We start from the raw sequence: 11,518 nt of genomic DNA on the forward strand, positions 1-11,518 counted from the left end.
ACATCATTTAGCCCCGCCGCTACCACTACCAAGTTAAGCCTTGCAACATTCTCGGAAAGTTTACTTTTTTTTTTCTCTCTCAGTACCTTGTCCATTGTCCTCCCTCGGATACCCCGACTGCTACCTGCCTACCACCCTTTACACGCTCCAGTACAGCTCTTTTGCAGCGCCTCATGTTTGAGTCACCAGCGATAAGCATTAGCGATAAGCACTCTGCTCCTCCCTCATAACTTCCGGAGCTTGCTGCCTCTTATTAGTGACTGTGACCTCGTTCCTTGGGTTTAGCTCGTTTCCCTTCTCTATATCGTCTCTAGACTTCCTAGTTGCCACCTGTGCGTAGCTGTTCCTGTCTGAACATGCCTGACTTACTTGCTTATCGCTGTCCATGCCAGTGCAAGCCCCATCCACGTGGCTGGCGCTGGAATGTCTGCCAATGTGGCTTCCGATGGCGGTGTCAGCCATTTTTGACTCCAACTGACCAAGCTGTTCTTGAAGTTTGCGCTTCTCTGCCCTCTCTACCTGTAACTCTCTTTCTTGAGCATCCATACGCAGCAATAGTTTGCAGTTCGCCTGTTCAGCCCTGTCCAGGCGTGCACCTATATAATACGCAGAATGTGCACATCAAATCTGCGCCTTTGGCCTCTTCCACCGCTCCGAACCGCGTTTCCTTTAAATTCACTGACGCCTCACATTCCTTACATTTAACCTTCAGTAGCTTAACCATCTTAGCAGAACTCGATGATTGCTACCACCAAATGCTAAGATATCTATAGGCGTAAAACAAAAAAAAAACGCTTGAAGACACGTGCAGAAATAAAATAAAATTCTGCCTACCGCAAATGCCGATCAACCACTTAGAAAGGAATAACTATCTTTTTGAAAGCAGAAATAAGCAGTGAAAAAACTATAGCTGCTGGCCAGAACAGACCCGGCCGATTATAAGTCACTGACATAAATTCTATTCTTTATCCTGCACTTCCCCTAACAGCCTAAAACTAAACACACCCTACTTTAAAAATATTAAAAGAAGGTACTCATCTATTTTTCGCAGTCGCTCTCGCAGTCGTCAGTCGGTCCGGTCTCCACGCGGGATCCTAGGAGCACAGCACGGTTGTCAACTGCCAATGGGCGACCGGGATGCGCGCCTACCCATGGTCGTTGGGTCAAGTTCTAAGGAAGGGGAGAAGATTACTTTAATATCGTGTATTTGTACACAATGTATATTGCCGCCCTACCCCTGTCCTTTCTCCTATCGCTCCCCATTTCTTTCCCTCTCCCTGTCCCTATAGCTGCAGCTCAGGTGCTTTAGGTTTCGATGGCAGATACGGCGGCTAGCAAAGTCTTTTCCTTCCATTTTTACTTTTATGAACAATAAATAGCCAGAACAACAACAGCGGAGAAGGTTTCTACTGCCTTCATCAAGCGTGAACAGAAGGAGCAAGAATGATGGTTCGGGCTAGTGGGTATTTCGCGTGAGGTTCAAAACAAGGAGCACGACATAAGCGCTAAACTTAACTGGATGGTTTTACGGGTTTATGTCAGGGACAGGAAAACGGCAGCCACTTTCCTCCTGGCTAACTCGACGACCCACCCGTGTTGTTGCGACTGAAAGAAGGGTGAAAATGGAATGGCACGGGCCTGCCGACTGGATCGAGCTGAGTCACCACCGCTGCCACGTCCAGATAGACGATAATTCAAAGATATGAGAGGAGAGAGTAAAAGAACCCCACATTTGTTGTACGGATAAAGAACGATAAGATTCGGAACGAAGGAAAACTCCCTCTGGTCACTCTCGCTCCCTATCCGTTTTGAAATTATAAATCACACAGCCGTTCAGCATTGACCCGTAGCAAGCGGCGCACGTCTTTGGCGTGTTTCGCAGTGAAGGATGGAAGAGAGAGAGAAAACACTTTATTTACACAGGAATTCGGGGCACGCCCCAGGGTCCCCGCACGATCCCACTGCACTCAAGTGTTTATGTTCCTGAGGCCCATAACACTGGCATATCACGGCCGGTGGCGATGGTCTGCACGGCCGGGTCCTCCGAGCGCAGCAGGGTCTCCCAGTCCTCCCAGGTCTTGAGGTTCTCTAGGTCCCGCGGGGGAGTGTCCGCCGGACAGAGGGAAAGGATGCGGAGGGAAGAAGCGAAGGGTTCTGGGCATAGGGCGCATGCGGGAGTGGGAAAGGATGGATGATAGAGGGCTAGGCTAAGGGGTGAGGGGAGAGTGTGTGTCTGTAGTCTGCGCCAGAGTGTTGCGTGTTCCAACTCTTCAGAAGGCCAGACAAGAGCGTACAACTGGCGCTCATTTCGTGGGCCCAGGAAGTCGCCCCCACATGGGGGCCACAGCAAGCCCACCTGCCCTAAATCCCGCCAATCTATGGCAATAAAGTTGTTTCTCTCTCTCTTGGCGTGTTTCGCGAGCAACTTAGACCGCGTTGCCTCGGACGCTGTCGTCTGCTCTGGTTTTGAGTTCGTGCCCTCGGTCGGAAACCTGCCCCACTCCCGTAAACGCCCGCCTGTTTCTTGGTCGACGGTCTGCCGACATGAATCCTCTTATGTGTCAGCTTGTTAAACCTTCGTGTGCGGAGCTGCTCGGTCACAACACCAACATGAAACTACGAAAGGGTACGCTTACCTGCGCTGATTTCAATTACCAGGCGTCAAAACCGCCGTGGTGGCTGAGTGGTTATGGCACTCGGCTGCTGAACCGAAGGACGCGGGTTCGATCCGGGCGCGGCGGTAGAATTTCGATGGCGGCGAAATTCGAGAGGCTCGTGTACTGTACGAGGTCAGTGCACGTTAGAGAACCTCGGGTGGTCGAAATTTACTACGGCGTCCCTCATAGCCTGAGTCGGTTTGGGACGTGAAACCCCCCTAAACCATAAACTATTACCAGGAGTCAGTGAAATGAGGGGACGCACTGTGGATGGCGTAGTCTCCGCTTCGTCTCTTTGGTAACTGTTATTTGGATACAGAGAGAAGTCAGTCACCAAATTTGACAAAGAGCCGAAACGTCGCAGGAGGCTGTAGACCATGCGAAGGGATGCGAGTGTGGTCAATGGCAAAAGCAGCTGAATGAAATTGCATATACAATATTTCCCTTTCTTTTACTGGAATGTTTTGCTGTCATGGAATGTGTGCAGTTGGAATGCGTATCGATGCTATTCGATTTCACGCCAATAGGAGTACCACGGAAGTCTTGTCCCAGACAGTGCAGAATGATTTGCAAGGCAACTTATGCTATTGCTTTTTGTTTTGCATGCAATATCTGTGTCGCAAGGTAAAGTGTTTCCAAATTTTTAACCTCGATTGTAACCACGTACCTATTTCTACTGTACCGTCGTGAGCACGTCTGCCTTGAGCGCTCGGAAGGCCAGCTTTTGGGTGCATATACTATAAAAGCTGCCATGCCACGCGAGTCTGACTTTCATCTGGGCAAGTGTGGTCTCCTGCCCGCGGCTAATCACAGAGCTATTGACTTCGGTTCCCGATGACGCGTCCTGGAGACTTTTGTCCCCGACTGTACATGTGCTTCGCCTACTGATAACGTCTGGTTTGAGATAGCGTGCATCTAGGCATGCGTCACCACTCTGATGACACTGCCATCATCATTATCGCCTCGCCGGTCCGCAGCCGCGATCGCCGGCAAAGGCTTTGCAGCTCGCGGAACCAAAGCCGAGATAACACGTGTGGACGCAGGCTGCAGCAAAAATTTCCCGAAACGTATTGTTTCAGAATTACGTTTAATTACCAGGGTGGTGGGTAGGGGCAAGGAAAAGCCAATGCCAGAACAAAGTGGCTACGTGGGCTTGCATGGTGATGCGGCTCGCAAGAGAGCATTCTCCTCCCTGGCCTCTTGAAGCTCGGACATGAGCTTTTTGTTGTCGTTCACGACCTTTTCAAGCTCTGATCTGAGCGTTGTGAGCTGAACTTCCAACTCGTCGAGCCGGTCTGCCCTGGCGACCTCCCTGGCCTTCTTGGCAGCCCGGGACTTCCTGGCAGCTTCGTTGTTTTTCCTACGGCGTTCCAAGTAATCCGGGTCCTTGTAGTCTTTCGGACCGGAACTCCGGCGTCTCATCGGACCGACGGCGCTGGCACGTTGCTGTGGAGTACCCCCCACGCAGGCAGAACCGCCAGTGGCGCAGTGAGCGACCGCGGTGGGAGACGAGTTGCTGCTGTCCGGAGATGTACGGATGGTCGTCACAGCGCTCGTCTCGAAGGATGTCAAGGCCTCGGTCGTGGGGTACCGGGAGGCTTGCGACGAAGCCTGGCACGAGGACGTCGGTTGACTCTTGGACGATAAGTCCAGCGGCAGCTCCTGGTAGGCTTGTGGCTCATCGGCAGGGCTTTGACTGCATGAATCCAATTCTGGAGATGGGGTCAGTAGGGGTAGGACATCGACGAAGCCTCGAACGGGGTAGCTGTGGAGTTCCATTTCGGCGGCCGACAGGGTACCAAGATTCCAATATATTCTGCATGGGGAAAGAAGATACACGAAAGAAGAGCTTTAAAGGGACTGGACACTGACCAAAACGTGTCATAAGATTATGGCGGAAATAAAAATGGCGTTTTTTCTAATTGTGAGAATTGAGCACTGCAATATCAAGGAAACGAGAATTTATTGTCGTAATTTGCCATTGAAAATCGTATAAAAAGACATCTAGCGGTGAAACTCGCAATTATCGCTGTAGCCTACCATGTTGCCACATCTCTGTAAAATATCGCATGTTTTAAGTTCGCAGTTGTTTTTCTTTCTGTAGCGTTCGTCATGTTTTTTTTTATATTTAACGCTCTCTCCAGTGCGCCCTTCGAAGAAAAGCAACGCTTCCTTCGCATCATCGGTCATTCGCTTTTGTAATTATATGGTGCGAGAATGTTTTGAATTTCTGTTATAGATCACAGAGCGGCAACCACAGCCGCGGAATACAGCACCTTAGACAGCAAGCTTTCCGTTCTGCTGAAAGAAATTGGGTTCTTAAGGTTCAGTGTGCCGTCCCTTTAAAAATGACAGCCGATCCGGCTTACTTGCCCAACTGCGAAGTATGCGTGCTTGCACGTCGCATTTGATTTCGCTTTCAGGTCGAAGCTGGGGTTTAGAGGTCAGGCTGCAGGCAAAGATCGACGAAATAAGTGACTGAGCACCGTAGTGGTACGCACTATAAAATTCTGGAATTATTAAAGGTACGGACACACTGGCGGAAAACCGCGCGCGGCGCGCCGCCGGCGGCAAGGCGCTTGCCACGAAACCCGCCGCGGCGGCGGGTTGTTCTGCCGCGGAGCGAATACGAATGGGTCGGGGAGACATTTTCGGCGGCTCGCCGCGTGCCGCGGAGACCAATGAGGGGCGACCGGCTTTGTCACGTGGATGAATGGATAAGAGCGCCCCCTTTGAAACGGGGTGGTGGCAATTGCCACCATGCTCAGCTTTTCTTTCTTTATTTTTGTTCAACTGTGTTGTTAATTCTCATTAAGATTCGCCATCTTCTTCCACTACGGTTTTCTACGCTGCTAACCTTATGCCACATCTCTGCTTTTTAGCCACCAATCTTCCAATCGCTTTTTGCTAACTTCCACTGCAGATTTATTTACATGACCATTGTTATCTTTAAACCCTAGGGCCTGAGGAAGAGTGACTGTGCCTGCGTCGACATCCAGATGGATACCATCACATTTGATTATGAGGTGTTCAATTGTTTCCACAGATCTACCACACACTGCACATGTGTCATCTTCTTCGTTAAATTTCTTTTTGTAGCTGCGCGTTCTAAGACACCCTGACCTAGCTTCAAAAAGTAGGGCACTGCCTCTTGAGTTATCATAGAAAAATTCTTTCCCGATCTGCCTTTTCCAGTATCGATATAGTTCTACACTATGTTTCTTTTCCATTGAATCCGTCCAATTTTTAACTTCCGCGTTTTTAACATGTCGTTTAATGCTCTTTCTTTCTCCGTCCTCATGACCGGCATACTTACTGGTTAGTTTTCTAGTTCTTTTCCGCCACTGTGAGTCAACGCTCTTTCTGTATAAGTATTTAAATGCCTTAGCTGCCCACCTGTTATCGCTCCACGTGGGGAGCGTCTGTGTCGCCACCTCTTGGCTCCTAGTAAAGTTACATGCCAGCGGCGGCGGCGGTGCCGCGAGCGCTCCTGCAGAGTCACGGACCTCGACCAGTACGGCATGGAGGGAGCTTTGTGCGGCGGCGCTTTCCCGCGTATTCCTTGCCGCCGGTGTGGCCGACCTATTCGCGGGGTTGCGCCGCCAGCGGCGTGCCGCGCGTTTTTCCGCTAGTGTGTTCGTACCTCCGCTGACGGCACAATCCTTAGCCCTTTCCACAATCCTTCCCCTTTCACGCCGCTGGCGGCCGGGAGAGTATTAAGGATAGTTGCTGGGCCAGTTGGTACATGATCTCACCGTAAAACAGCGCGCTAACACGGCACGAAGAAAGAAGACACGCACAAACACAGCGCTGAACTTACAATTGAGAAGAAAAGAAATTCAATATCCTGAATAACCATTGACATGATGCGACAGGAGGATATCTTCCTCGCCTTCCTTTGTTTTTTTTATTCCTTTCTGGTATTTATTGCGAGCAATGCAATAAACCATGCAGTTGTACGTTCAGCGCTGTGTTTGTGCGTGTCTTCTTTCTTCGTCCCGTGTTAGCGCGCTGTTTTACGGTGAGGCCGGGAAAGGGGTACACGGGAATGCGCCGCTGCGCAAAGCTGTCTCCACGCCACGCTCCACGCAAAACCGGAGCACGGCGCGATCGCCGCCGCTGTAACTTTAGTAGGAGCCAAGAGGTGGCGGCCCTGACGCTCCTCACGTCGGGCGCCGCTCACTGGTCTCCAAGCTCCGCGACATGCGGGAAGCCGCCGAAAATGGCTCCCCGACCCATTCGTTGGGCTATAGTGCCTAGAATATACTGACACTGTATATTGGGGCGGATGTCTACAGCGAAGCTCCGCCCACATCCAGGACCACTGCACAGAATTTCTTCATGACAAAAAGAAGCCGAGTTACGTAACCAAGAGGCTAATCGCAATAAAAAAATCAGTTCTAGAATGTTGATACCTGCATTGACTGTATAGCCAAACATAAAAAAAGCTCATTTCTGTTGCTGTTGTGACTGACTGTGGCACAGTATTAACAACTGCCTTTTTAAGGTGTTCCCTTCTATAGAGTCTTCCCCATTAACCGACCCGCCCTTGGTGTACGAAAGCGAGGCCAGAGGGAGCCTTACGAAGATGTGGAAGCAGCGGCTCAACGAGAAGCATGCAGTCAAATAGCACAAACCAATTTGGAGGGTTTACATAGCAACAGGTTGTGGCTTAGGCTGCGAAACAACACTTGTATAGTCATGGAAACAGGGTAGGATGGCCATATTATCCGGTTACCAAGAGCAAACACTAACATCTCAAGTAGAATTTGTAAAATTGGATTTCCAGTACGGGAGCTATGATGTCGTGCAGAGCTATGTGCAGTAAAATTAAGAAAGTGACAGGCATATATGCATATTTACACTGAAACAGCCTTTAAGCTAAAGTTATTTGCACTGATCAGTAAAATGTACAATGGCTGAATGTAACGGTGACCAGTTCCCAAGGTAGCAAGCAAAGGTGAGTATTGCTAATTGTTAACAGATGTGCATACCACTTAACATGCTGAATTTTAGAGTGCTATTAGTAGCTGACTATCAACATGTTCAGCAAAATATACCTATATCACTGCCACAGCTGCCTTCTAATATATACCTGTATCCCTGCCAAACTCGCAAGTACAGGCGTGATGACGTCATAGGACAAAGCAGTGTTGTAGAACCAATGGTTCTAGCAACACTAGAACACGAGCACCACGAATCACGGGGGCGCAGCCAATACATGCGCAAATCTCCTTGACGTCGCGATATGGCGCCACGTACCCGGCAGCTACGCGCGCGCTTGCAGCATCGGGACCAATCAGGGCCTGCTCACCGGCGGTAGGCCGGCTCCCGGTATTCCGCTAACAGTAACAAGGTACACGTTATGCTAAAGGTGTCTATTTGCGAGAATTTCGTTGACGACTTCGAGAACGGGAACCATCGTAACGCTGGCAAAACGCCGGTGCAAACGTAAATGATGCGATGGCCGCAATAGCCGATAGACGCGTTCAACGTGCGTCCGGCGGTAGCTTTCGTTTCGGCTGCTGCTAGGCCGCCAGAAATCACGGAGTCTGCGTTACGTCATGTGCACGTCATGTTTAACGTCACTTAGTCCTGTGTCGTCATAAGAGAATCCCAATTTTGAATCAGAGCGGCGGGAAAAACTTTTTCAACTTCGAATCCAAATTTCTTAGAAATAAATTAGGGGTGTGCGAATATCAAATTTTTCGAATACGAATCGAATACGAATACTTGGCTCCGAATATCGAATCGAATATCGAATAATCAAGGACAGACGCATTTAATCACTCCAAAACATTTATTTTTGCACTCAAGAACCTCACAGTTCAACTATCGATGATTAAATGAACACAAAAGGTGTGTGTGGCTGCACAAAAAGTATCAAAGTCTCGAACATTATTCTTAGAAGAGTGGAAATATCCGAGGAGATGGCTAGTACACAGCATTGATTAAGGATAGCTTTCCATCAGCACAAAAGCGCGTTGCTGGGATGACGTAAAAGGTTGTCGTGAAGGGAAACCAGCTGCACCACATAGTCAGGCAGAAGTAGTTCCCCTCTAACTGAAACGACTCCTCCAGCTACAGAAAATGCCCTCTCACTTGGCACTGACCTGGCACGTATTGCGAGGTACTTCATGCACAGCTCTGACTATACCAGCTTCGCAGGTACAGCCACAAAGAAGTTCACCAGCGCAGTCAGCTACTGCATGGCCCAACGTTACGCATTGCTCTGGGCGCCGCCATGTTGTTATGTCTCTGTCGATAGGACTTGCGGACCGAAATGAACGCTGGTGCTCGCAATAGAATATTCGGCTAGATACGAATATTCGCGTCGTGTCGAGTATTCGAACCAACACGAATACCTGGATTTCGAATCGAATACGAATACTAAAAATATAATATTCGAATTATATTGGAAAATTTCGAATATTCGCACACCCCTAAAATAAATGCATCTTTCGCTGCCGGCCAAATGCAAAAAAGCCATGAAATGCCGAACTATCGGATTTTGCTTTAAAAAATATTAATAGAGCTCTCCTCACTGTCCCTTTAATCACAAAATGCATTGAATGGAGCACCAAGACGCAGAAGGATGGCTACATTGTTGTTGTCGACGCAGAAAACAGTCCGTCGTCCGTGCAGACAAGCTCGCGACACGTCGCACACAGAGCAGCTCTCAAACGCAGTGCCCGCACGAATGGCGATCAAAATGGTAACGAATGCGTAGGAGAAACAACGTCGTGTGAACGCTTCGGTCGCGATCACTGCAACCATTGCAACGAATGCGACTAGCAGCACAACGCCACGTTCATTTCAGCACTCGGAAAGCACGGCGTCCGCAGTGAGCTCTCGCAAGCGCACATTTCGCTGCCTTGACGTAAAAGCACTCGCTCCGATCGCAGCCACTCTCATACGCGGACACTATAGCCACTGTGCTAGGCAGCTCATGCACGCACCAGAAATTCACCGTGAGCAGCTGTTACTCGCCGCAGTGCGTGATGATGCTCGCAGGAATCAGAACGCTTGCAACAACCACAAACAGCTCCATCAAAACAATTCGTGACACCGCCAACGCGTAGGTCTTGCGTCTTTTTGAAGAGGCGCTTTGTCAACTATATCAGCGTCGATGATTACGGAATTCAACTGGGGGGAACTGTCGCTCACCGCTGCTCCACGCGGAGAAGTTCGCAGTCGCTCTGAACACTCGTAATATCAACATGTGACCAATATAATATGCTTCGCGGCCTAACTGCCACCACCTGTGCCTCACTCCCCGGTTCAGTAAACGGACGGCCATCGTGCTTCGGCAGAAGCGCAGGCGGAGTCGGGCCTGAGACGTCACGGAAAAAAGCAGCCAATCACTGCAATCCGGTCGCCGGCCGGATCCGCCCGAAAGTAAGTTGACCAACTTTCCCTCCTCTCGCCGGACCGGGCGGACGCCTATTGTTTGGTCTGAGCTGTCCATCATCCGCCTGCCAAGCGGAAGGCCCAGAAAAAAAAAATCGTACGCGTCCCTAGGCCCTCGTCTACCGAGCCGGAGTAGCCGGGTTCAAACCCGACCACGGCGGCCGCGTTTCGATGGAGGCGGTACGCTAAAGACGCCCTGTGTTGCGTGCGATGTCAGTGCACGTTAAAGAACCCCAGGTGGTCGAAATTTGCGGAACCCTTCACTAGTTGCCTGGGGACGTTTAACCCCCACAAACCATCTTCCTACGACAACTGGACGCAAAATAAAGACGTGGCTGCCATGACCACTCACTCGACCCCTGCATGGCACAAAGGAAAATGAAGAAAAAAAGCGCATGTTCCTAGTCAGCGGTGAACCACCTTCCGAAACTTGGAGCTAAAACTCTTTCAACCCTCTTGGATGGCGTCTCACCGCTGAGTACAAAAACCAAAGGAAACGGCCAATAGGGAGCTGGCGATAATAGAGGGTATTAATCTCTCCGGGTTGCAAAAAATTCTCCTACACAAACCACTGGTCGACTTCTGCTCAAGCAAAGGACACAAGGTAGTCATAATAGTCTGCACTTTTGATAAATATTTGAAACATCGGAACTTGCCTGCACTGCTGAGAATCGGTGAAAAAAAAACTGGAGTCGTCTGGGGCGAGCGGGATAGCTGATTTGAGAGGTTGCGCCATCTGGTGAACTGTGAGGCAACCAAAATCTCTGCTCGGAGCTGTGGTAGGTCTCGCATTACCCAAGATGGCGCAGCCTTTCAAATCTGCTGCTCCCATGGAGGAAGGAAATAGCTAAACTAAATTTTGCTTCCTCTATGGCTGCTCCGCTCACCTGGACGAAAATTCCCGGCGCAGAGGACTACAGTTTTAACAGCCATGCTGTTTAAGCTGGAGGTTGTTCCGTTAGTCGTGTGCAGCGGTGGCTGTGTTCGTAGTAACGAGGTCACCCATGGACTCCCCTGTCTGAGCGGACGACAAATATTGTATGAGTTGTCATCCGCTCCGACTGGGGGCGTCAGGCGTCCGTGGGGGACCTGATTACTGCGAACGCAGCTCATGTTCAGGATTTTCTTGGACACCAATTTTCAGCTGTGAGAAGACTGCGGGACGTTTTAAGGTACTGCTGTAGAAACATTGAATGTAATGGTCGATTCTTCAGATGCGTAGCAAAATCTTTCTTACAAAAAGTCTGTCCATCGCTCGCATCGAGTAGTTAAGGCTGCCAAAGAAAACCAATGAAGAACGTTTACGACCACAGCAAAATCGCTAATAGCAAACTTAAGTCGAACCAAAGTCAGACAGCATCGCTGTGTCAGCAGTCTTACATGAGAGTATAATCTGCCCTACATTTTTTTCGCCGATTCCGGTCAATTCGGGCAAGTTCCGACGTTTAAAA

Source organism: Amblyomma mixtum, chromosome 8, assembly GCF_055824585.1.
Source record: "Amblyomma mixtum isolate Tamu chromosome 8, ASM5582458v1, whole genome shotgun sequence".
In the NCBI taxonomy this organism is placed as follows: Eukaryota; Metazoa; Arthropoda; class Arachnida; order Ixodida; family Ixodidae; genus Amblyomma; species Amblyomma mixtum.